The sequence below is a fragment of the Podarcis bocagei genome (genome assembly GCF_964188305.1).
Source record: "Podarcis bocagei genome assembly, chromosome: 4".
Classification (NCBI taxonomy): Eukaryota; Metazoa; Chordata; class Lepidosauria; order Squamata; family Lacertidae; genus Podarcis; species Podarcis bocagei.
Window position 1 is genome coordinate 101,192,425 of NC_138128.1, and position 24,261 is coordinate 101,216,685.

General features: G+C 42.4%; 1 protein-coding gene across 5 annotated transcripts in view; it reads left to right on the forward strand.

The window, feature by feature from the left end:
* The window catches only part of LOC308585415 (uncharacterized protein), a 212,077-nt gene extending 188,230 nt beyond the window's left edge, over positions 1 to 23,847 (forward strand). For 4 of the 5 annotated variants that reach the window (XR_014007368.1, XR_014007370.1, XR_014007371.1 and 1 more), the window contains 2 exons: positions 18,433 to 18,647; positions 19,563 to 23,847. The gene's annotated coding sequence lies outside the window, so the exon portion shown is untranslated. The remainder of the gene's footprint in view (positions 1 to 18,432; positions 18,648 to 19,562) is intronic. The other variant, XR_014007373.1, reaches the window with a different exon arrangement.
* The last annotated feature ends 414 nt before the right edge of the window (positions 23,848 to 24,261 follow it).

Genomic DNA, 24,261 nt, shown 5'->3' on the forward strand with positions numbered 1-24,261 from the left:
AGCTCCAGTGGGTGCAGAATGCTGCAGCGAGGCTCCTCACGGGGTCTCTGCCATGGGAGCATATTCACCCAGTGCTTTTCCAGCTGCACTGGCTCCCGGTGGAGTAGAGGGTCAGATTTAAGGTGCTGGTTTTGACCTTTCAAGCCCTTCACGGCCTAGGACCCTCGTACCTAGGGGACCGCCTCTCTCGGTATGCCCCATGGAGAGCCTCAAGGTCCATAAATAGCACCACCCTAGTGGTCCCGGGCCCTAAGGAAGTTAGATTGGCTTCAACCAGAGCCAGGGCCTTTTCAACTCTGGTATGGTGGAACGGCCTGGTGGAACGCTCTGCCTCATGAGACCAGGGCCCTGCGGGATCTGATTTCTTTCCGCAGGGCCTGTAAGACAGAGTTGTTCCGCCTGGCCTTTGGCTTGGAGCCAATTTGATTCCCTCCCTCCCTCTCTTTCTTTTTTCTTTTCCTCCTCCTGCGATGAGGCTACATTTTAATATTTTAATATTTTAATGTTTCAATATTTTAATGTTGTATTTTAATCTTGTTTTTAAGTTGTATTCATTCAACTTGTTTTTATTATTGCTTGTTAGCCACCCGATGATGATGATGATGATGATGATGATGATGATGATTATCTAGAGAAGGGGGGGGCACCACAGTAATTTTCTATTGCTGGATTTTAAACATTAATGGTCACAAATTGCTCAGCTGCGTGTTCATTTTCTCAGCTGAAGTATACAGTGGTACCTCGGGTTACATACACCTCAGGTTACAGACTCCAGTAACCCAGAAATAGTACCTCGGGTTAAGGACTTTACCTCAGGATGAGAACAGAAATTGTGCTCTGGCGGCGTGGCAGCAGCGGGAGGCCCCATTAGCTAAAGTGGTGCTTCAGGTTAAGAACAGTTTCAGGTTAAGAACGGACCTCCGGAACGAATTAAGTTCTTAACCCGAGGTACCACTGTATTTAAAATCCCAACAGAACAACTATGCAACAAGGCAGGCAAGATGACTTATCTCTACTAGGTAGAGGCAGAAGTGTTATGTAGGATTAGTTTTGAGGATGTTATCAAAGACTTTGCAATTAGAAAAAGGAGGATATTTTTTTCAAATATAAAGTGGAAGTATACAAAACTTAACATTATTTTCCATCTTACTGTAGGTTTTGTTTCATTTTAAAAAATACAAAATATGGTTTATTATTGTTTATATTTTGATTTAGATATATATGGGGGCACCAAGTGCTTAGTGCCTCTAAAGGCCTTTATCTAGCTCTTCTCATAAGTTTCCAAATCCTCAATCATCTTCTACACAAGCTCCAGCACCACAATATCCTTCTGACCACATTTAGGGTTGCCATATTTCCAAAAGTGAGCTTTTGTTGAGTTTTTTTGGGGAACATCTCTCCCCCAAAAACTAAAGTCTTTTGCAGCATTTTTCTTTTTAAAAAATCACCCTAGTTGCCATACAGCCAGGTTTTCCTGGACATTTTGCTGAGTCAGCAAAAACCTGCATTTTGACAGTCCAATTCCTGGATGTGTGGCAGCCCTATTAGTGCTATGACTTCCTATGATCAGGACACTAGACTTCAGTTGATGCAGCCTAGAATAGCTTTAGCTTTTTTTGCTGCTGCATCACACTATTGGCTTATTACAGATAGGTAGCCGTGTTGGTCTGCCATAGTCAAAATAAAAAATTCCTTCCAGTAGCACCTTAAAGACCAACTAAGTTAGTTCTTGGTATGAGCTTTCGTGTGCAGGTATCTGAAGAAGTGTGCATGCACACAAAAGCTCATACCAAGAACTAACTTAGTTGGTCTTTAAGGTGCTACTGGAAGGAATTTTTTATTTTGACTATTGACTTACGTTAAGCTCAGGGTCTACAGATACTCAGAGATCCTTTTCCCATGTTCTGCTGGCTCCTGCAGCCAATCGGAAGCTACACCTTGGTTTTCGAACGGTACCAGGAGTCGAACAGAGTCCTGGAACAGATTAGGTTTGACAGCCAAGGTACCACTGTTTGGCGAAGATTAGGACGTGTTGAAATGGCTTGAGGGTTTGTTGAAATACAGGCACCATAGAACTAAGGGACTCTTGAGTGTATATGAAACTCTTCCCATTGTAGGACTCTTACTGCTGTATCAGACCCAGAGAGGAATCAGGTCAACCATGTTCATGGGAAACAAAACTCAGGAAACAAGTCCTATTTTGGGCATGGAAAGAAGAGCCCTTACCAGTTCCTTCCCCTTCACAGCCTTCCCGCAAGTGTGGATCATCTCCTTGGCTAGTATTTGCCCACTGTGCCCCAAGGAGTTTGCAGTTGATTTCCTAACACCTTTGACTTTGAGGTTAGAACATTTGGAACACAACACCAGAGACATCCCTACTGCGACGCACATTCAGTTTCTTCTCATTATTAAATAGATAGCTAATAAACAGGTAGCTGTACTTTTTATCAGTACAGTCATACCTCAAGCTAAATATGCTTCAGGTTGAGCACTTTCGGGTTGCATGTGCAGACGCTCAAAATGACGTCACACGCATGTGCGGAAACTGCTAATCATGACACACAGGCGTGGGTTACGTTCGCTTCAGGATGCAAATGGGGATCCGAAACGGATCCCGTTCGTATCCAGAGGTACCACTGTATATAAATCCCGTCCAACAATGTATGCAAAAAGTTCATTTTAGTCCGAGAACTTGGTTGCTTGAAGCTTGTTCTTATAAGTAATTGACAGTGACAGTGCTTTAATACAAGAGAATTTGAATGAGGTTGGGGTTTGTTTGTTTGTAAGCATAGCATTTCCCCACCCCAGTCTGGAGAGTGAATAGAGGACTACCTTGATGTTAAGAGTCTTGTTAATTTTATGGCCCATTTTCACATGGAGATCAGCTTTTATTTTCTGCATCTGCCTTTATTCTCTGCTCCATCATCAGTAAGGTTTACTGAGCAGAAACAGTGGGAGTATTATGGGAAGAAATCTAATCAATGCAGCGCTGAGGGACAGTCCTTCAAAATTCTCCCTCATGGCCGTGTGCCAGATTGGAGGTCATTGTGAGGTTATCCTGTCTGACTTTCACACAAAAAACCCCCATCCAACTTCTCTCTCTGTGTGTAAGAAAGAGTGCTGGCAGTCCGAGTGTAATAGAAACCTTGTTAAAATAAGTTCCTAATATACATGCACCTGTTATACCACCCTCCCTAGCACAAAAGCTGTGTTTCCTATTTTAAACGCTTTGCGTGTCCGTCTGCATTCCCACCCGTCTGGACTTGGTCTGGTGTGGTGCAGCCAAAGCACTCAAATGCCAGACCTCCAGCAAATGTCCGAGGGGTGCAGAAAGTTGCTGCAAGCAGATGTCCGCAAACCTTGCCAAGCACTAATTTTCATGTCAGCCAGTTTGAAAGCTTCACTGGCTAATCCACATTTCGTGATGCAGAAGAGACACCACATAAATGTGTGGCCTTATTAAGTATGTATTTCTTTCAGAGGCCTGCCCCTTTATCAGGTAGCCATGCGGGAAAGTGCATTGACAGAAACTGATGTGGCAGATTTGGGGGGGGGGGACTGTTAATAGAATAACTTAGGCAAAAAGATATATTTCCTCATGCAATCAGCTCTCATTCTTCTCAAATTTTAAACATTTGTCAGATCCTATAATTCTGTAGGCTGTTACCTTGTGTCTGTGACTAACATAAGTTGCCCAGTGGTGAAATTTATAACCCTCTGTGAATAGATTAATCTCCCTTTCAAACAGCAATAGTTCAACTTGGTTACAGAAACGGGCCCTAGTTCAGTAAATGCACTCTTAGTACTGCCATCCCTTTGCCAAAAAGCTCTGCCACAACATGCCCCACCAAGGCAAATGCAGCCCACCAGTCATATGTCTGCCAAGCGCTTGACTGTTTTCTCTGTGTTGTGCCGGGTGGGTCACAGGATGTGCAGACCTGATCTAAAACAAAATTTAACATTGTGAAAACACAGCTTAACTCCTCCAGCAAGGGAGCACAGAAGCCAAAATGAAACTGGCCATTAAAAAGCCTTCCACTTTTTAGAGAAAAGAGCCTCAAGCTGATGTCAAATGAGATTTGATTTTTTAAAAGTATAAAAAGCCTAAGGAGTTTTGATTAAAAAGTCTTTCCTGGGGCAATGAATTTTAATGCTATTTTCTTAAAGAGAAATTTTTAGATGGTTATCTTTCCATATCTCAGTCAGACCAGTTTGAAGCTCCTGTCCCATATGTCCCTCTCACCTTGGAGCCGCCCCTCCTCATTTTTGTTTCGCTGGTTCTTTTAAACTTTCCCTTTTAAAATATGTGTACAGGAAGTGCTCCAACCCTGGGAAAAGGAGACAGCTTTCATCTTCTCTAAACTGGACTACCAAGGTGTTTACCAGAAGGAAGAGGGATACCTGCTGTGATGAGCACTTTTGTGGACTCACTGCTATCCACTCCAGCATTTGAACCCTGCTGGTAATATCTCTGCCTTTTCCTTTTCAGTGGAGGTTGCTCTTCAAGTTGCCTTCCACATCCTCAGCCTGTACTCAGCCAGCCCTCACCTGCCTGCTTACTTACACCCAGGCCAAGAGGTCGTGGCACTGGCACTCAGCTTCCTCCTCAGCGTTGCCCTTATAGAACTTTGCACCAGGGACAAAACTAGAATATTTGTTGTTGTTGTTGTTGTTGTGTATTAAATTTGTATCATTTAAAATTTACAGGGCAGTTCACAACATAAAAATACAAAATACATAATAAAACAAAAACAAGCCAATAAACCCCCTCCCACAAACACATTTAAAAAGCCATAGAGTCTTAATCAGGCTGGTTGAAGAGAGACGTTTTCACCTGGCACCTTAAGATATGTGATGAAGGTGCCAGGTGAGCTTCCCTGGGGAGAGCATACTATCAATGTGAGCTACTGCAGAAAAGGCCAATTAGCTGGCTCTGGTGCCGCCTCCTGCTGGCTTTCTGCCTTTCACTCAGTCCCAGTAGGTGCAGCCACCACTGTTTTTGTTTCACCCTTGTACATGGACGCTTCCAGACAGGGCCCTTTATGCAAGGTCCATTTTTTCTGTGTGTGCCTAGCCTGTTAGCTCCCATGCATTCCAGTTATTTCAGCCATAATATTCATTACTGTTCCACCACTTGCCATCCATAGCAGTGGACAAAGTTTGATTGCCTCCCATTCAGAGTGAAGGCAATGCAGAAAGGTTTCGTAGTGGGGTTTGGGTGTGTGTCCTGCTTTTTGCCCTCAGGGATGTCATGTGGCCACATCTGTGTTGTGCTGAAAAAGAAAGTGTATAGTTGGCTTGAAAGTTGCATAACTATTTTCTATTGGTGTTAATGTCTCTATGTGGGGTTTATTGTGGGGCGTGTGCACATGGCACGCTGATATGCAGCCCCGGGCCCCCTCAATCACAGGGGCAAGGCAGCAAACATGGTTGGTTATAAGTCGCTTTGGGGTGCCCTGGGCAATATAAAGGGGACTAACAAATTCAATAAATTATAATAATATCACAGTTGTGAACAAATACAGAAAACTGAAACACCACAAAGGGAGGTGTTTTGGTATTTTAAAATCTCAGAAGCCCAACTTTTTGCATCAAAAATATTTCAAAAATAGCCTGGAGCACTAATTTGCTTGTGTAGCACCAGCAAGTACTGTATAGCACAAAATATGAGCCCCAGGCAAATGAGATGGGGTGGTGAGTGGAGACAGAGTAACAGAATATTGAACTTCTATATTTGAAACTCCTAATGACAAAGAATCTAAGAGGTCTGATACACATTGTCTATTAAACTCCCCTTTTCCTTTCCCCCAATTGCTATAGCACCACACTGCAGTACATTGCACTTCTTGCTAAAACTGTTTTCTAATAACTGAGCTTGAAGCATGATTGTCATAGACCATTACTCAATTGCTCAGCTTGTTGTCATGCATTGAGTCATCTTTGTGGTGGATGTCAAGCCTAATGTTTCTTCTGCTAAGAAAGCACTGGTGACTAGTATAACAAACCACACAATTTGTATGGCATAATCTTGCAATCACTTTCCCTGTGAGAGACAGCTACCATTTCCAGGAATCAGTCTTTTGCTCATGAGTAATAGCTATGAACTCTATTCAGCATCCTGGTTAAACACAGGGAAGGAGGAGTGAGCATGAGCATGCTGGCTCTATTCCCTCATTGCCTTCCATGAGTTCAGGAGCAGCTGTAGGACATGAAGAGCCTACTTCTACTTGGTTAGACTCCTCATGTCATGTGGAACCCTGATTTCCCAAGGCTCTGCATTGCACAGAAGACTCTACAGGACCTGGGTGCTCTCTGGGTCCAGTAGCAGCCAGTTGCCACTTGAGAGCTGTGTGCTTCCTTCCTTGCATGATTTTTTAACCAAGACCCCAAATGCCTGAATGAGGTTGTCATTTCTGAGATCTGTCTTCTGTTCATAATCATACAGAACATGAGACTCCCAAAGTCGAAGCACAAGCCCTTCCCAATTTACACTAGCCCCTCCCAAATGCTGTTGGACTCCAACTTGCACCAGCCCCAGCCAGCATAACCAACAACCAGGAATTGTAGTAGCACAAAACATTTGTATTGCCCCAGGTTAGAGTAAGCTGCTGTACACACAGCTTCTGACTTTTGTGCAATCTAGTAGGATGTTTCTATGAAGTCAGAGGAGGTAATTTTATTTTCAAGCTTCAAAAAGCAGTGCTGCACAAATAAATTATTGCTAGCCTTACTGATTTAATTTAATCTATTTAAAATTTGTTGGCAAAATAAAATTTCATTTTTAATTTCATGGTAGGCTAAATCAGGTGATACCCAGTAGAACCTCACCCACCCACCCTGAACATTTTTAGTAATTGTACTGAAATGCTTTTAGTTTCGTCATGAAATTTCTTATACTTTTCACTTCATATTTTGCTTTAGGCAACATTTAGTGGTAACACTGAATGATGCCCTTGTAAAATATATTAGATGCAAGGTTTTGTTTTGTTTTGCTTTATACATGAACCCAGTGGTGTTTGTACATACCTGAAGTGACAATGTAGTTAATGGGGGGGAATTATTTCAGTGAGGTACTAAACAATTAAATGTTCATTTAAAACTCTATGGGACCAAACTCATTCATTCTCAAATATCATTTTAGGCTTATAACAAACAAACAGGCAAAAAGGAAATCCATAAGCTTCTCACAGCAGGAAAAGGGAAAAGCCTGCAGAATTGTGTCACATAATTATGAAAAGGGTTCTTTTCATAATCTGGTTGTTCATACCATCAGACTGTAAGATTATTTATCCAGCAAGCTAAAAGAGTGACAACGATTTCCATTAATCCTAAAGATAATCTTTTAGTATCTTTTTGATGCACTGTGTTAATAAAGAGCTACAAGCTGAAGGGCTTGGACTAAAAAAATAATTAGGAACACTGCCTTTAATATCACATTCTAGCAAAAATGGGAGTTGCACATTGCATATTTGGATTGCACATTTGGTAGTAAATGCAGAGATGTAACGTAAGCCATTCCCACGAAAACACAAGTATGAATCCCTCTTAGTTTTACCCACTCCAAATCAACTTTAAAGGCACCCCAAAAATGAACAACAGCCCCACATCTGTCCTTCTGATATTTGTCACGTTTCTTGCCTAGGGGCACTTGCAGAAATATCTGTGCTATTTTCATACAAATTGCAACAAAACAATAGGAGAAATGGCATTAATCCTTTTTTATCACTCCATGGAAAAGGCTGCTCTCACAAGAAAACCACTGCAACCATCCTTATTTAGAATTGTTGATATTCAAGCCTAACTCCTCTAAGTGTGTTTCCCTGGACATGCTTGGAAGCGACCACATTATTTGGGAATCCTGATATGGCAGAGATTGTCCATGTAGCATCACTCAGTTGGGCTTATTTGTGCCCCTAGTGGACAAAGGGAGGGGTTCCACGGTGTTTTTTTCCTAGAAAAAGAGGTGCCGAAACTCATCATGAACTCATTCTCTTAGGTATCCAAACTGAGTTAGAATCATAGAATCGTAGAGTTGGAAGCCCTGGTGGGTGATAATGTGGCCTAGCAGCCCCATAAGGCCTTGTGTGAGACCTTGTGTGAGCACTTTCAGGGGCCTACTAGCATCAACTGACTCAAACTTTGGGCAGCTCGTCTAGCCACTGAACACTTCTTCCATAGCATGTGTCTATCTCACATCCTAATCTGAATGGACAACACAGGTGCTCACTCCTGTATCAACCGGGAAGGCAGGACCAAATCAGCAGATCTACAACAGGAATCTACGTTATTCCTACTCTGGGTGGAGAACCACCTTAGTGGAACACATATCTAGGAGGTCCAATACACAAGCTGACTGGTTGAGCCGCACCACACTGTACCCAGGGGAATGGACACTACACAAGGCAGCATTTTGACATTTTCAGCGAGCCCCAGGTCCATTCGACATAGACATTAATCACAGTGCATCTGAGGGAGGGACTAGCTTTCAGATGCATTGTTTCTAGTTGCCTTGAGAAAAGGGTTTAGAAAAATGTTAAGCAGAGAGGATGAAATTATTATTTAAAATGGCATTGGCAAAAGTGCAGTCAAGGCAGATAGGATTTTTCTTGGGTGGGGATGGAAATTACTAACAATATTAGTTTTAGTTGACAGACAAGGTTGTAAAGACATAGACTGGGAAGTCCAACCTCTGCCACCCTCACCCAGCCCCCTTTCTTGGTCCATCCCAAGTTCTGGCACCCAGACAAGTACTTGCAACTGAAGAGTTGGGCACATAAAGACATGAGGTTCATGCGACATCTGTATAGCAGGGGCTGACCTATATAACTCCAGACAAACTTGAAGCTCAGCTTTGACCCCTGCCTGTAACATGCTTTCAGAAGGCTCAGATTTTGTCCTTTGTGCAATACATTTACTGAACAGAGAGTCCTCCGTGATTGTTAACGCTTTTTGACGGTCTACGTTTCTCTCAGAGAATGAGAAGGATTATCTCCACAATCTGTCAAATGCCTTTAAATATGGAGTACCGGATGGGGGAGAGGCAACTAGTTGAGTTGCAACTAGAGACAAAATATGACATAGAACAGAAGTCGAACAGAGTTTATATCCCACCCATCTTTTTTTGCAGTTGTCAAATATGAAATCTCAAAATTTGCCAACTATCAAAATAGCAACTATCATTTGCCTTCTATATGACAAACTACACTAAATAATTTTGGGCTTGTGCTACCAAATAATAATACTTTTCCATGTCTAAAAGTCTGTTGAAACCATTTTTAATGTTTCTTAATTTTTGTAATGTGATTTCCATAGATTATATTAATCCTCTAAATAGAAAATCCTGTAGGATTATCTGTGTTTAGGCCATTTTTCTAGGGTTTCAATTATAAGTGTTACATCTGGTTACCAAACCTTATTTTTGTTTTAAACAGGATATGAGATTTGCTGGGTATCAACACATTTTTTTGAGAAAAAATTGTTTTAACAGTTACAGTCTCACCTGTGATTGGAAAATTATGGGGTATGCATATTTTTATATACATATATTTCTTTAAAATGTTTATATCTAGAATATTTTATATATTTATATTTATAAAATATTTATATTTATAAAATATTTATATTTATCACAATGATCTCAGGGCAGAATACAGTAAAATTACCTTTCCATGAATTTGTTCCAATAACCTAGTATATTGGCTAAATCTCTTCTTTTTTGTTATGCCAACTGAGTAATTCATCTCTACACAGTCAAAGGTCCTATAGATGTTTAGAACTATCTAGGTTTTTGAGTCTTCCTGTAATGATTTCTATTGCATTAGGAGTTCCCCAATGGAGTTTTGAGATTTGGCAGCGAAGGACAAGGCCAGCAAAAACAGGATAGATGTATTAGCTCAGTATTTGCTTTAAAAGGTCAACCAAAAGTGCTATAAATAATTTATAATAATGATTAAATAATGAAATTGGTCAGTGTGATTAAATTTTAGAGAGGTCCTGGAAGGGTTTAGGGACGACTACAATTTTAGAACGTTGCCATGTTCAGGGCAAGGTAGTTCTTCTAATGTGCCATGAAAAAGCCATGCCAGATAAGGAAAGGATTGAGATATTTCTAAATAAATGAGCTATGTAACCATCTGCATGGTTGTCTGCAGGTGAGGCACTCCTCATCTACCAAATCCTAAATTTACGTGGGGGTTACGTTCCAAGGCACTGTTCACATATGTGAAATTGTGTATAATTGAAGCATCCATTGACAAAGCCTGAAAACACCCTCTAAACCTCTGGAAAACTTAGAAAAGCCCTTTTAAAAACCAGCAGCCCTACCAGACAGGCAGTAATGGTGGCAATGGTGGCGCTCAGTCTTCCTCATAATTGGAAGACGATTTGCAAGTGCAGTAGACCGGTACGGCAAAGTCTGGGTCAGATGCACCTGTGGGGCTGGTGGTGTCTTGCCACTGAACATGATGATGGGCAGATGGTACCGATGGTCAGGACATGCTTGGGGAGCCTCCTGGTCCACTGATACAGCTTCAACATGGTTGCGTCCATATCTGCATATCTGAGGTTGTTGCAATTTCTTCTGGCAATCTTAATTCCGGCTTGGGATTCATCCAGCCCACCCTTTCGCATGATGAATTCTGCATATAAGTTAAATAAGCAGGGAGACAATATACAGCCTTGTCGTACTCCTTTCCCAATTTTGAACCAATTACTTGTTCCATATCCAGTTCTAACTGTAGCTTCTTGTCCCACATAGAGATTTCTCAGGAGGCAGATGAGGTGATCAGGCACTCCCATTTCTTTAAGAACTTGCCATAGTTTGCTGTGGTCGACACAGTCAAAGGCTTTTGCATAGTCAATGAAGCAGAAGTAGATGTCTTTCTGGAACTCTCTAGCTTTCTCCATAATCCAGCGCATGATTGCAATTTGGTCTCTGGTTCCTCTGCCCCTTCGAAATTCAGCTTGCACTTCTGGGAGTTCTCGGTCCACATACTGCTTAAGCCTGCCTTGTAGAATTTTAAGCATAACCTTGCTAGTGTGTAAAATGAGTGCAATTGTGCGGTAGTTGGAGCATTATTTGGCACTGTCCTTCTTTGGGATTGGGATGTAGACTGATCTTCTCCAATCCTCTGGCCACTGCTGAGTTTTCCAAACTTGCTGGCATATTGAGTGTCTTTGTCCATGGAGTTGTCTTTGTCCATGGAGTTTTCTTGGCAGGGATACTGGAGTGGCTTGCCGATTCCTCCTCCAGATGGATCACCTTTGGTCAAAACTCTCCACTCTGACCTGCCCGTCTTGGGTGCCCTGCTCGGCATGGCTCATAGCTTCTCTGAGTTCTTCAAGCCCCTTCGCCATGACATGAAGGGGATCATACAAGTAGCAGCACCCAATATTTCTGCCTCAAAAGAGACAGAAAGTACCCAGGTACAGGCAGCGCAGGGCATGAGAACATCCCAAATGAAAATAGTCAGGCAGTACAGTACTGTCAGTGCTGTACAGCTTGAATGACGGGTGGGGGGGGGATAGATACAGGGAGCTACATACTGAAAGCAACTGCACTATCAGATGTGTTACTGGACTCTTACAAAAAGTTATGACTTCAGGCATGAAAGTACAGTTGCAAGATTATTTCACCATGCATAGCTTTCTAAATACTCTCCTTGGTGACTATGATCTACTGTTTTGAAAGGACCTGTATATTACTGCATTTTATTTCCCCAGCCAGTCATATGAGGGGTACAGGTCATATTCATTACCAAAGTTTGCACCAAGAACAAAGACTTCCGTTGTCCTGTTGCTTGCAGATACCAGTCGGGCCTAGTTAATCTTTCTCTTCACTTTGCTGGATGGGTATTGTAGGTTTCCAAATGCTTGATACAATTCCTTCTGATCTGTTTTTGAATGAAATGACTGGAGCAAATATGTCTTTTTATGCGGTTAGGCTGTAGACACTGATGTAGTATTTGGAGGCGTGTTAGGGCTTCTCCAGACAACCTGCTTATTATGCATTCATCCTGAATTGCTTTTCAGATCGCTCATGGTGATTTTTTTAAATTTATGTACAACTTATATGCCAAAATGGCTTTGTCTTCCTTTGTGTTGTTCACTCATTCCACATTTTCCAGTGCATTCTCCCATCAGTTTCCTACCTGCAGAAAGCCATTTTTAATGCATTTGTTGCATTAGGGCAAGGCAGTGCTTTAATTAACTTTAATGGCACAAGCCTTAATTTTCAGGATGTGCTTGAATAATCTTATTTTTGAGGCACTCCTTTTAAAAATGTTTTTTTATTAAAGATTTTGTGGGGTTACAGAAGTGCATATATCGTCTCCATTTTCAGATCATGAAGTTCTTTCAACAGTTCAGCTGTATTCAATGTGAGACTTTGAGGTTGTATACAGTATAAGGTGGGGGGGAAAAGAGGGTTGGGAAGAGAGAGCAAAGGTGGGAGAGAAAGGGGGTAATAAACTTTTGTTCTTTTACATGGTACATGTGCGAGGTTTTTGTGCCAGCGTCACATGGGTCGGTTCTCTTTCTATTCATTTCTTTGTTTTCATTGGCATTGAGAGATTAGGATGCCCAGGGGATGGTTAGTTGTCTATAGTTGACTGCAGTGAGTTCTGTTTGCCGGTGGGGTGGGCTAGTTGGGTCAAGTTAGCCATATCGATTCATATGCTGTCAGTGGGTTCTTCTTGTTGTCCTGTTGGGCTGTGTGTGTAAGAAAGGGGAGCCACACCAGGGTGAAGTCATCCTCTCTCTTTTTTTTACTCCTGTGTTAGTTTCAGTTTGTTGGTTAGCTTTTCTACTAAGCTGTTTCCCATACTATTTGGTACCAGTGGTTCATGTTCACTCCTGTGTCTAGCTATGATGCTCCTGGCTGCTGGGAGTACATAGGTTATAAGCTCTTTGTGGTGTGAGTGTGTGTTATTGTCTTGGAAAATATTCAATAGAGCTCGTTCTGAGGTGGCTTCTAATACCTGTTTAGTTATTTTGCATACTTCTTACAGGACTGATGTCCAAAAGGGTTGCATTTGGGGGCAATCCCACCACAAGTGGATGCATGTGCCTCTTCAGCATGTTTTTGATGTTCCTGAGTGTTATCAACGCCAACATATATGGTGTTAGGTTAGATAAGTTTCAAGGTGAGTTCCCTTCTTTTGGCTGAGATGGATATAAAGGGAGGTTTAGACCACAGTCATTGTTTTTTGATTGAGTTGAGGGGATTTGTGGGATTCTGGAGCAGCGCTTTTTATATTGTAGATACAGTCCCCTTGCCATGTCCCTCTGCTGTCAGCAGAAGGTTTTCAAGGGCCTAGTGGCTGCTGTTTTTACTGCTGGGTTGTTGAAGAAGGCATGCAGGACATTTGGTTGTCCCCTAGTTTGTCTTGTATTTATTGTGTTGGTATGGGTTTATTATTTTTGTAGAAGTCTGTGGCGATACAAACCTTTGGCTTGCCAAGTTTTCATCTGGAAGTTTGGGGCTGCAGGATCGAATAGTGGGTGGTGGTCCAGGAGGGTTAATGGGGATGGGGTTGGAACAGTTTTCCACCTTTTTCCTTCCATGCTTTAGGCATGGTCTGTGTGAACCTTTTAGTGTTGTGGGGATTTTCCTTAGTTTGTTTTAGAGGAGTTGGTATGGTGTGGTGAGGGTATTTTTGATTGTGTCTGTCTCCCTGTTTCCTTTCGTCTTCTAGGATGTATGGGATTATGTGGCACATTTGGTTGGCAATGTAGTATAGTCCTATATTGGGAATTCCCCCATCCTTCTTCTGAGGAGGGAAGGTGCAGGTATTTGGAGCTTATTCCTGGCAGTTTTTTCTGCCATTAGCAGAGTTGGGTTGGGGAAATCCAAATTGAAAGGGTTTGGAATAGGTAGGTTAATTTTGGGATGGTGATCATTTTGATCATGACTATTTAGTCTGAGGGGGTGAAGTTGGACTTCAGGTATTTATTAATTTCTTGCCACAGGGGATTGTAGTTGTGGAGGTATAGTTTGTTGAGGTTTCTGGTTATTTGTACCCCTGAGTATCTGAATATGGTACAGCAGAGCTTTATTTTTATGATGTGGGTGAATTCTTTTTGGATATGAGGGAGGGTGTTGAAACATATAGCCTCAGATTTTGCAAAGTTCACCTGTGGGGCTGACACCATTGTGAAGAGTGATTGCTGTGGTTGTGAGGTCTGGTGTCATGACCATCACTTAGTTTATGGGTTTTGCCTTTTATTTCCACACCCTTGATATCTGGGGCTGCCCAGAGTCAGATTGCAAGGGGTTCCAGGGCCAGGATGAACAGGAAGGCGGGCAGTGAGCATCTTTGTTTTATGCCTCTTTGGATTGCTATGGTATTGGAGTCCATATTGTTAATTCTGCATTTTGCTGAGGCTTGGGAGTAAATTTGTTTGAGGGTTTGTAGGCGGTTGGGGCCAAATGTCATGTTGGCTAATACTGCTATTAGTTATTTCCATTCCAGACAATCAAATGCTTTGAGGATGTCCAAGGACATAACTGTCAGTGGGAGTTTGGTTGTTTTGCTAAGTTTAATCAGGTTCAGTAATTTCCTAATGGGGTCTTTTATGTTGCGGCCAGGGACAAAGCCAGCCTGGTCCAGGGCTACTAATTTGTGTAGGAAAATTTTATGCGGTTAGCCAATATTGATGTGAATATCTTGTAGTCTTGATTTATCAATGAGATTGGGCAGTATGATTCTACTTTGAGGCTATCTTTGACTGGTTTGGGGATTTTGAGGCACTCTTTGTGTGCTAGCAGTATAATACAATATAATACAATATATTAGAAACTTGACAACCCCAGTATTTTGGAGATGAGACAAGCCATTTGATTGATCTTCTCAGCTACATACTCTTGAAATTTTGGTTCAAAAAAGAGCCCCCTCTGATCAAAGTTTTTAAGTGTAGTATGGGGATAGCCAATGCAATGCCTTCCATAAGTTATTGGACTCCATCATCCCTGACTGATATTGTCCATGCTGCCCAGGACTGATATGAAGTTCCAGATGTAGCAGATGCCGAGACCTTTGAAAACAACAGAATGGCTGAGGCAACCCAGTTAGAAGGGCAGGGTTGAAATAATAAAACTATTATTATTGCTTTATTATTATAGCTTCAAGGTACTGTAGTTAGCATTTAGGGTAGATCTTGGACAGCTCAGATTGCATGTTGATATGGTGTGTAATCCAGCAGTTGTGTCCTGAACATGGATGGAAGGGAAAGCAGGTTTTAGTACACATAATCATGTATGGGAGCACATGGTTGTAGGCTAGAGAAACTTTTGATGGTGTTTTCAGATCTTTGCCTGCTACTCCAGTACACTGTGAGTCAGAGTGTGTGTGTGTACATGTGTATTCACGTGACTCAGGACACGTTTAAACAGATTTCATGTCAAAACATTTTTTTGCTGATGTAGCACATTGGTGCATTGAGCAGCTAATTGCTGCTCATTTGTTTGTAAGATTGTTTTATGACACCTAGTGGTCATTGTGCTGGTATTTCTGACTATTGTAATTATTACGGGACTAATATTCTAGACTAGAAGTTTTTACTCATAGTAGTTTTGTACTAGTTGGTTTCGTGCAGTTTATGGGCTAAGACTGAGCTAGGTGGGAAGTCCAGAGTTTGACTCCCCCTGCTATGAACTCTCTAGCTGGCCCAAGGCAAGCTGCTTTAACTCTACTTCTGCCTCAACAACTGTGGCATAGGACTAATTATACTTGTTTGCTTTGCTTGAAATGTTCTATATTAATACTGCATTACTGTTATGCATACTACAAGTTTTCAAATCGCAGGAGTCCAGGAGGGAATTTCCAGAAAATCCTGACAATTTCAAATAAATGTAAAAGCCAAGTGAAAGTAAATGTCCTGTAGGCACCAGGTGAAGATGTTCCTCTTTAACCAGACCTTTGGGTGATTATCATCTGATGCCCTTTTACATGTGTTGTGGAAGCGGGGGAATATTGGTTTTTGTTAAGTATTTTGTGCTTTGTATAATATAATTTTATGTTGTAAACTGCCCTGAGATCTACAGGTATAGGCCGGTATGCAAATTTAATAAATAATTATAACAATGATAATAATTCTCCTTTCCATTATCTACAAAAAAACAGACATATATACTGCCACAAGTGTGAACAGTGAAAGCAACTCTAAACATTTCTGTAATTTCCTGCTGGACATCATAGAATCTTAATTTTCTGACTATATTTATGCTGTAGGTGGGAAATGCATGAACATTTTACTGTTGCTTGTTTGTTTATATAGCATGGACAATGTATATAGCGCTTTACAGACAAAGTGAGACAGAGGCAGATACAGAGAGAGCAGCCCATTCTAAGAAGTTTGCATCCTTTTTTTCTAAAACATATAAATGTTCATATAAAAACATGCACTCACTATCATTGTTACTAGAAGAGAGAAAGTTTCATAGAATCTTAGAGTTGGAAGGGCACCCAAGGGTGTCTTCTCCCCTGCAATGCAGCTAAGGCATCCATGACGTTTGGCATACGGTGATTGGGTATAAATAGTTGGAAAGAAAACTGCATAGATGGAGAACAGTATACACAACAGTAGCAGTTTTTCTTTTTCTGCTTATTCTATTTATGGGTTTCCCCCCTCTAAATTAAAATGGAGGAGGCTTTCCAGTTATGAGCAGAGCAGTCCTAATCCCTGGACTGCCTTGCGGGAGGGGCTTGAGGCGCTGCAGAGGCTCCAAATGTGCCCACTCAAAGTGCTGCCGAGCACAGGCCACCACAGGCTGCGTTCCCACTTCCTGTAGCCAGCAGCAGAGTAGGACCCTGCCTCGGATGGAGCCAAAGCCCACTGATTCCCCTAGTCAGCTGGAAGCAGCAGGGCTGTGGGTGCCACAGAGAATCCACCTCTCCAATGCCAGCTGGGTGGGTGCTTAAGAACTTGGAGTCACAATCAAAAACAAAGCAAAGGGTAATAGTTCAAAAATGAACTTTAAGAAGCTGAAAAACATTATCCAAGAAGGCATGATTTTAAGGGGGGGGGGTTGACTTGTGTAGCCGGAAATACTGGAAACTCTGAGCACTGGAGACCTTCTTTTGAAAGGCAGTTCAGGAAGATGAGGCAGGGTTGCTGGTGAGGAGGCTATGCCCATATCTCCTGCAGGCCTCATAGAGCAGTATGTGGGACCTCAAGGCCAGGACCCTTCCTGAAGACCAAAGAGGGTCACGGCCTCTTTCTTGAAGCTGCTCTTTTTGATTCTGCATATTCTCTATTAGTAACTGGGGGCGGGTACCCAATCCATCTTCATGGCTGTGTGCCACATCCCTGGTTAGCAAACCAGCAGCAGCGCTTGAGATTGGAGCTGGGATTGTCTTCTTCCCATCACCATCCTCTACTTTGCCAGTTGATTGGTGCCATCACCAGGACTATGTGCACACATCCCTCATCAAGACGACTGAAATTAAAGAGAAGTTAGTCACTTCTGTGGGGGCAGCTTCTGAACAGGAAATCCTGTAAAAAGTAGCGCAGTAAAGTGCACCTTCAGTTCTGAGTTGAGTTTCCATTTTTCCGTGCTTTTCTTAGCTGATCGTCATAACAGTTCCCTTGCTACTTTCACTTATGTAAGATTAGAGCCCTCAGCAAAAGCATCATGAATAATTGACACTGAGAATAGCATGCTGTTGAGCGCCATGGCAGCAGCAATCTGCTTGCTTTCTGACACTTTGAAGCCTTTGTTTCACTCCATTAATGAAGGTTTAACTACATAAAAGCTTTATACTGTGAGTTAAAGACACACATACTCCATTTCATAGCAACAGAATAGCTTTTTTAAAAAATGGAAATCACTGGAAAGCAGCATCCCTACTGCAGTTGAGTTACAGTCCTGTCTCACAAAGTGCTCTTTGCAGGCTCTGTGCCTCCAGGTTGCTGGAACTCAGACATTTGCACTAGGCCCCAACACCCAGGTTTTGCATCCCTTATTCCATCTTGCTCAATACTATGGTCCTGTTATATGTTACTTCTTACTACCAGGATGTTGCGTTATTTTAAAACTGTTGTGTGGTGAAAACTTGATAGATTTGGAAATAGCAACTTATATAATTAGCAACTTGAAGGCAGCAGTCCTTGCTAGGGGGCAGTTCCCACTGTACAGAGTGTGGCTTTCTTATGAGTTTTATGCATTGGGCTAGATAAATAATTTAAATGGTTTCTCTAACTCTTTCATAATCCTTGGCCCGGTTTCATTCATGGCCAACTGGATATCCAAAAGGTGTGTGACTTCTACAAAATTGTCTGAAACCTTTTCTTAATCCTCGCTCTGCTTGGTCCCTTGTTTTTCTTGTCAGGTAATGTACACAAAGCCTTTCTTTGAATTGTTATTTAAGGTGATTGTTTTTCTTCCTCAATACATTTCCCATCTCTCTCTCTTTCTTTCTCTTCTCCCCTGAGGTTTCTTATCCATCCCAAAAATTGGCTTGGTACCGCTTTTGGAACTCAGACCATCTGGTAGCCATCACAGCCTCCTGTTGAGATCATGGAAACTGGTTCCGCCATGCTGCTGCTGCCACTGCCTCCCTCAGCTGCACATGTCACATTTCAGCACCATGCGGCGGTGGGCAGAAAGCCCATTGGCACTAACACAGCAAACCCACGGAGGAGCACAGGTAAGAGGGTCCTGGAAAAATTATAAGGCCCCAATCCAGCCACAGTCAAGTACTTCTGGTTTCACTGAAATCGTTTTCACTGATTTCAGTTCCAGAGCTGAGCATGTACTTTAACTCTCGCTCAGACACATTTGTACATGCATACACAGAGAGAGAGAAATTGGTGGGAATTAAAAGCTCTTATCTTCGGCTGGATTGCTCCCCATTTAAATCCTGTCCCATTTTATTTTGAAACAATCTGCTTCAATAGACTGGATATAAGGAATTATTCCGTATGAGAAAAAGGATAGAGGGTCTTCTCTGTGGGCCTGGCTTTCAGACTGTAAACTCAACTAGCCTCTCTGAATCCTGTCTTGACCTCACAGAGCCAGACCAAAGCAGCCTGGCTCTACTTGTTCAGAACTATGAAAGGCCCCTTCTTACAGGCAAGGGAAGGTGGAAGAGATTGAAGACATCAGGGTTTGTATCAGACTTTAGTAGTCCCTCTGCCCCCAACACTGATTTGAAGTTTTGCCAAGATTTGCTATAACTCCTGCCACCCTTAGGCCCCAACCCACCCCAAACTGCTGCTACCAGTTGACTTCCCCTGGACATACTCACCCAAGTGTAGGGTGATACTGCTTGGGTCCCATCCACTGCAGGTAACCACTATGTTGTAAAGGTAAAGGACCCCTGACAGTTAAGTCCATTCGCAGTCGACTCTGGGGTTGCAGCGCTCATCTCGCTTTACAGGCTGAGGGAGCCGGCGTTTGTTCGCAGACAGCTTTCCGGGTCATGTGGCCAGCATGACTAAAGCCGCTTCTGGTGCAACGGAACACCGAAACCAGAGCAGCACACGCAAATACTGTTTACTTTCCTGCCGGAGCAGTACCTATTAATCTACTTGCACTTTTTTGCATGATTTCGAACTGCTAGGTTGACAGGAGCTGGGACTGAGCAACGGGAGCTCCCCCCGTCGCAGGGATTCGAACTGCCGACCACCTGATCGGCAAGCCCAAGAGCCACTCGTCTGGTGCCAGCTTACTTGGAGGAGTTTGTCAAGACGCATTTGGACAGGATACCTACCACATGATGGGTTCCCACTCCAGGTGGTTGTTGATGATGGCCAGGCAAATACCATTACCCTTGATCCCTTCTAAAATTAACCAAGATGACACTAGACTTACTTTTGCATATTACAGTGTAAGAGGTTTTAACATTGGCACTATAACTCATGAGATGCATGCATGTATGTATTTAATATGCCTGGTATAAGAAATTTAAATAGTAGCCATGGGAGGGCTGGGGAGGGAGAATTCAAACACACACACACACACACACAGGTGCAGCAGTCTTGATGGGGGAAGGAAATTCCCAATGCCGCTGCCCCCCCCCCCCAGCAGGCTGGAAGCTGCCATTGGCTGGTGATTTTTTTAAAATGAAAGGTTGACAGCCCTGTTTATGGCCATATAATTATAATTTTTTATGAAGCTTCTGATCCTGGCAGTTGTTATCCTTTGGGGCTGTATATCTCTCCTACCTTAAAACTGTCATTTTTCCTATTACATAACAAAAATAACTGGCTTGGTGCCTTTTGAGGAGAGACTGTTGAGGTGTTTATTACCACCAGTCCCCCTCTCCCAAAGTGCAAGGGCGTTGTTCACTCAGCACTGAAACCGCTGGGAATGGAGGTGGGGGAAGAGTATCAGCTTTCCTACTTTGGAATAGATCTCTGATGGACTCTGTACATGCCGCTTTGGTTTATTAAGCAACATTTTAACCAGTTAAAATAAATTTACAAGCACTTATAAAATCCCAAAAGTAATTGGTTTTCACCCTTGAGCAAAAACATTTCATAACAGGCACATTAAGCATTAATGTAACCAAACCTTTTTATTGTTGACAACCACAGGACAATCATGTGTAAGACTAACAGTTTGTAGTTAATATTTATGATGGAGCTTATGACTCACCTGTGGAGCAATTAAGTGCAGCTCTTAAAGACTGAGGTTTGGGGTTTTTTTACCAAAAAAAAAAAAGTATTTTCTGCATGCCCATGTGAATCTCCTGCAACTTTAGTACATTCTTGCTTTAAACACTGATCTTTCTAAACATTGTACATTATTCTGCTGAACAGATAACAGACATGTTAATTATTGTTGAGTTTATTCTTCTAAAGACTGTTGTATGTCTGGGTCAGTCCGGGTAATATCAGTACATCAAAACAGCACATTAAACCCCAAATTATCAGATCAGCTGAGGTCAGCAGATGAGACATACACACACACCTGTGGGTGACAGTACACATTATCAAAAAATGTGAGAGTGGCAACCCCATGTCAAGACCCATGTATCCAACAATAACATGTCCTTGAGACTTTCCCTGTCCTAACCCTGGCATCATTGGCGCCTGCCAGCAGTGGCAGTGAAATGCTCCACATAAAGTTTCTCAGGATACTAGTAAATCGTATTTCATGATTTCATATTGGGGTAGCCCGTACTCTGTCTTGCAATGTTGTTGGACTCTTTCCATCATCCCTGTCCCTGGACCTGAAGGAATTTTGACTCCAGCAACATCTGGAGGGCATCATATTGCCTGTCCCAGTGTTTCTAAGCTCTGGGATGGAATTTGGCAGAGGACTGTTGTTTTTTATCTAGCCCAGAGTTTCTGATAACATGTAATTCTGCCTTGCATAATGCCACACAAATGGTTCTTCATGTTTTTAGAGGGTTTGGCCCTTACAGATTAGGTCAGGCTGACATGGAGTCAGGGTGGTGTAGTGGTTAGAGAGTTGAACTAGGACTGGGAAGGCCAAAAAATCAAAGCGCCTTTTGGCCATGAAGCTCACAGGGTAACTTTGGGCCACCCACATTTTCGCAATCTAACTGCTTCACATAATTGTTGTGGAGATAAAATGAGAGCTGAAAACTATGTACACCTTGAGCTTCCTGGAGGAAGGGGGGAATCTAAATGCAACAGATAAATACCATACACATCTGGGAATTAATGAATCATTAGAGCAATCACTGCATTGGTCATAAAGAAAGATGGGATCTTTTGACACCTTTTCTTTGATGAATTGTGTTGGCACAGTAGCATGCCTTGATGGTTGCATTGAAGATGCCTTTATTAAGCAGTAGAGCACAAGCTTTGCACACAGAAGGACCCCGATTCAGCCTGTGCTATCTCCAGTTAAAGGGCATCAAGTAGCAGTACATGGAAAGACTGGCCTGAGATCTTCCAGAGCAGATGCCAAAATGGGAAGATAGAGGTAGACAAAATGGAGCTTTAATGTATGCATTCGCTTTGGCCCAGTATGGTTCTGGCATCTCTTTCAGATGCTGAACATAGTCTTTAAAGCTTGCTTCTGTATGAATTAGTAAAATAAATTCAGGGGGACTTGTGTGGGATGCCATCTCAGTTGGGGCATCACAGTGCTCAGAAAATTATCAGGCCCCCTGGCTGAGATATTATGAAGAATGGGCTTTGTGTAGCCTCCAGTAGGTGAGCAACACCCACTGACCAAGCCTGGTGGTGCCTGGCCAGACCCCAACAGCTCCATGCCCTGTGCATAGAATGCAGGATATTAACCCGTGTTAGTCATACATACATACTTTAAGTTAAATGTCATGTTATAAATGACAAAGATGGACTACCTGGATTACTAACAACAGTAAAAGCTAAAATATGATTGTTATAAATGTGGAATTTGTAGAATATTCCTAAAAGATTGTATTGTGTCTAAACTAGTAATGCACTGATTAGCAACACCATTAATTCCCCCCCCCCCTCTACAGATCTTTTTTGTCTTGCAGGTTACTATGATTCAACCCAGGGATTTGTTGGACCTCGTCTGCATCAGAGTGAGACTGTCCTTTGGGGTGAGGTAGTAGGTTGTATAGTTTTAGGGTTATACCCTGCCTGTCAGATAACTATACAATCTACTGTCTTTCCTGAAGTGGCTGTGATAGCGGCACAGGACGTTCCATCACCGTATCAGGAAACAACATCTGTTACTGATGCATACTGAATGTATGGGACAGGAGAGCGGAACCTTAAAGTACACATTTTGGCTAACCAAACAGTATGGTCTTCTTTAAAATGTTTTGCAAAAAAAATAACTCTTGTGGAAGAGAGCATCTTTCTTCAGTACAGTAGTTCCATAGGAAGTTTGCACAGATCGCAATATCCTCCAAATGTAAATTACAGCACTACTTGGCCACTAAAGGTTTCCACTTGAGACAGGAATAGACCCATTTGGCAGGTGGCAGTGAAGAAGAGGAGAGGGCCCATTTGGTTATTATCAGAGGGTGCTACAATGTGGCAGCAGAGGTAAAGTATGGACCAAGACCACATGGTAGGAAAATCCCACACAATAGACCTGGAGTGGTGACTCATGAGTGGAAGCAGAAGGCATTGCAAGGCTGCTGCTAATCCTGAGGAGTGACTAGGAGGTGGGGAAAGGGCTGGTGGACATAGGAAGGAGAGCATGATGCCAGGGCCGTACTGCAACACCTGGAGAATGGCCAGCAGCACTAAATACAGGTCTAGCCTAGTGGAATGAGCACCAGCATCCCCTCTTTGGCTCTGTTGGATTTCGTGAACAGCAACCCCTGGTTGTCACCCAGTGGAAATGGCGGCCTTGCCTTTCACTCCAAATACATTTATTCATCACCACATGCAAGACTCTCTCTCTTAATTGTGGAAGCAAAAGCCAAGAAGTAGCTATGTTCTATCAACGCCACCCAGTGCTCTGGCAGGATGAGGTAGTAGGTTGTGTGGTTTCAGGGTAGTGATTTTGCCCCAATCAGGAGATAACTATACAACCTACTGCCTTCCCTGAGGAGCAGCTTTGCAGCTTGCCCAGAAAACCCATTTCACTTTCAAGTAGACAATCCATGCAACAGTCCTCCCAAAGTATCTTGAGAACTGTATGATTATGCTGGGAATTCTGTCTTGGAGAACCACTACCCCCGCCTAAAAATGCAGTTCCCAAGGACAATATGACTTTTAAGCCAGCTTCAATCTATGAAATGGGACAGTATAAATTAGAGAAGATGTTATGGTCATCTCCAGAGTAAACCTATATGTGAAAATAGTATTATTTGGGATTTTATATTTAGAGTTTATATAATTGTATGCCAATTCAATTAATTCATATTTTAGAAAAAGTTCTGATTTATCTCATAAGTTCAATAAAATGTTTTGGGCTGTAAAAAATTTGCCTTAAGTGTCAATTGAGTGGAGTAAAATTGTTATGTTCTGAAGAGTAACACTTTGACCCTCCTATTCAGCATGTTTGCAAGACCGCCACTTGGCTTACAAACAGCTACAGTGGGTGTCACTAAGTCGTCAGGCAAGGAATGTCCAGTGTGGGGATTTAACTCTTTACTGTCAAAAGTACACTAACAAGTTTGGAAAAGGCATGTCTACCCGTCCTGCGTCTCTCAGCTCTCCATCGATGTGCACCCAATGCTGCAGTTGCAGGAACAGAGAGACCTCAGCTTATGTTTCTTCCCCACCTGAGCTGTGCACGAGCTGCAGTCCTCTTTTGCTCCCTCTTACTGAGGTTGGAAAAATAAGGCTCCTCTCATTTCACCCTGTGAAGCAGCCCATGATGTCATCTCTTTCAAT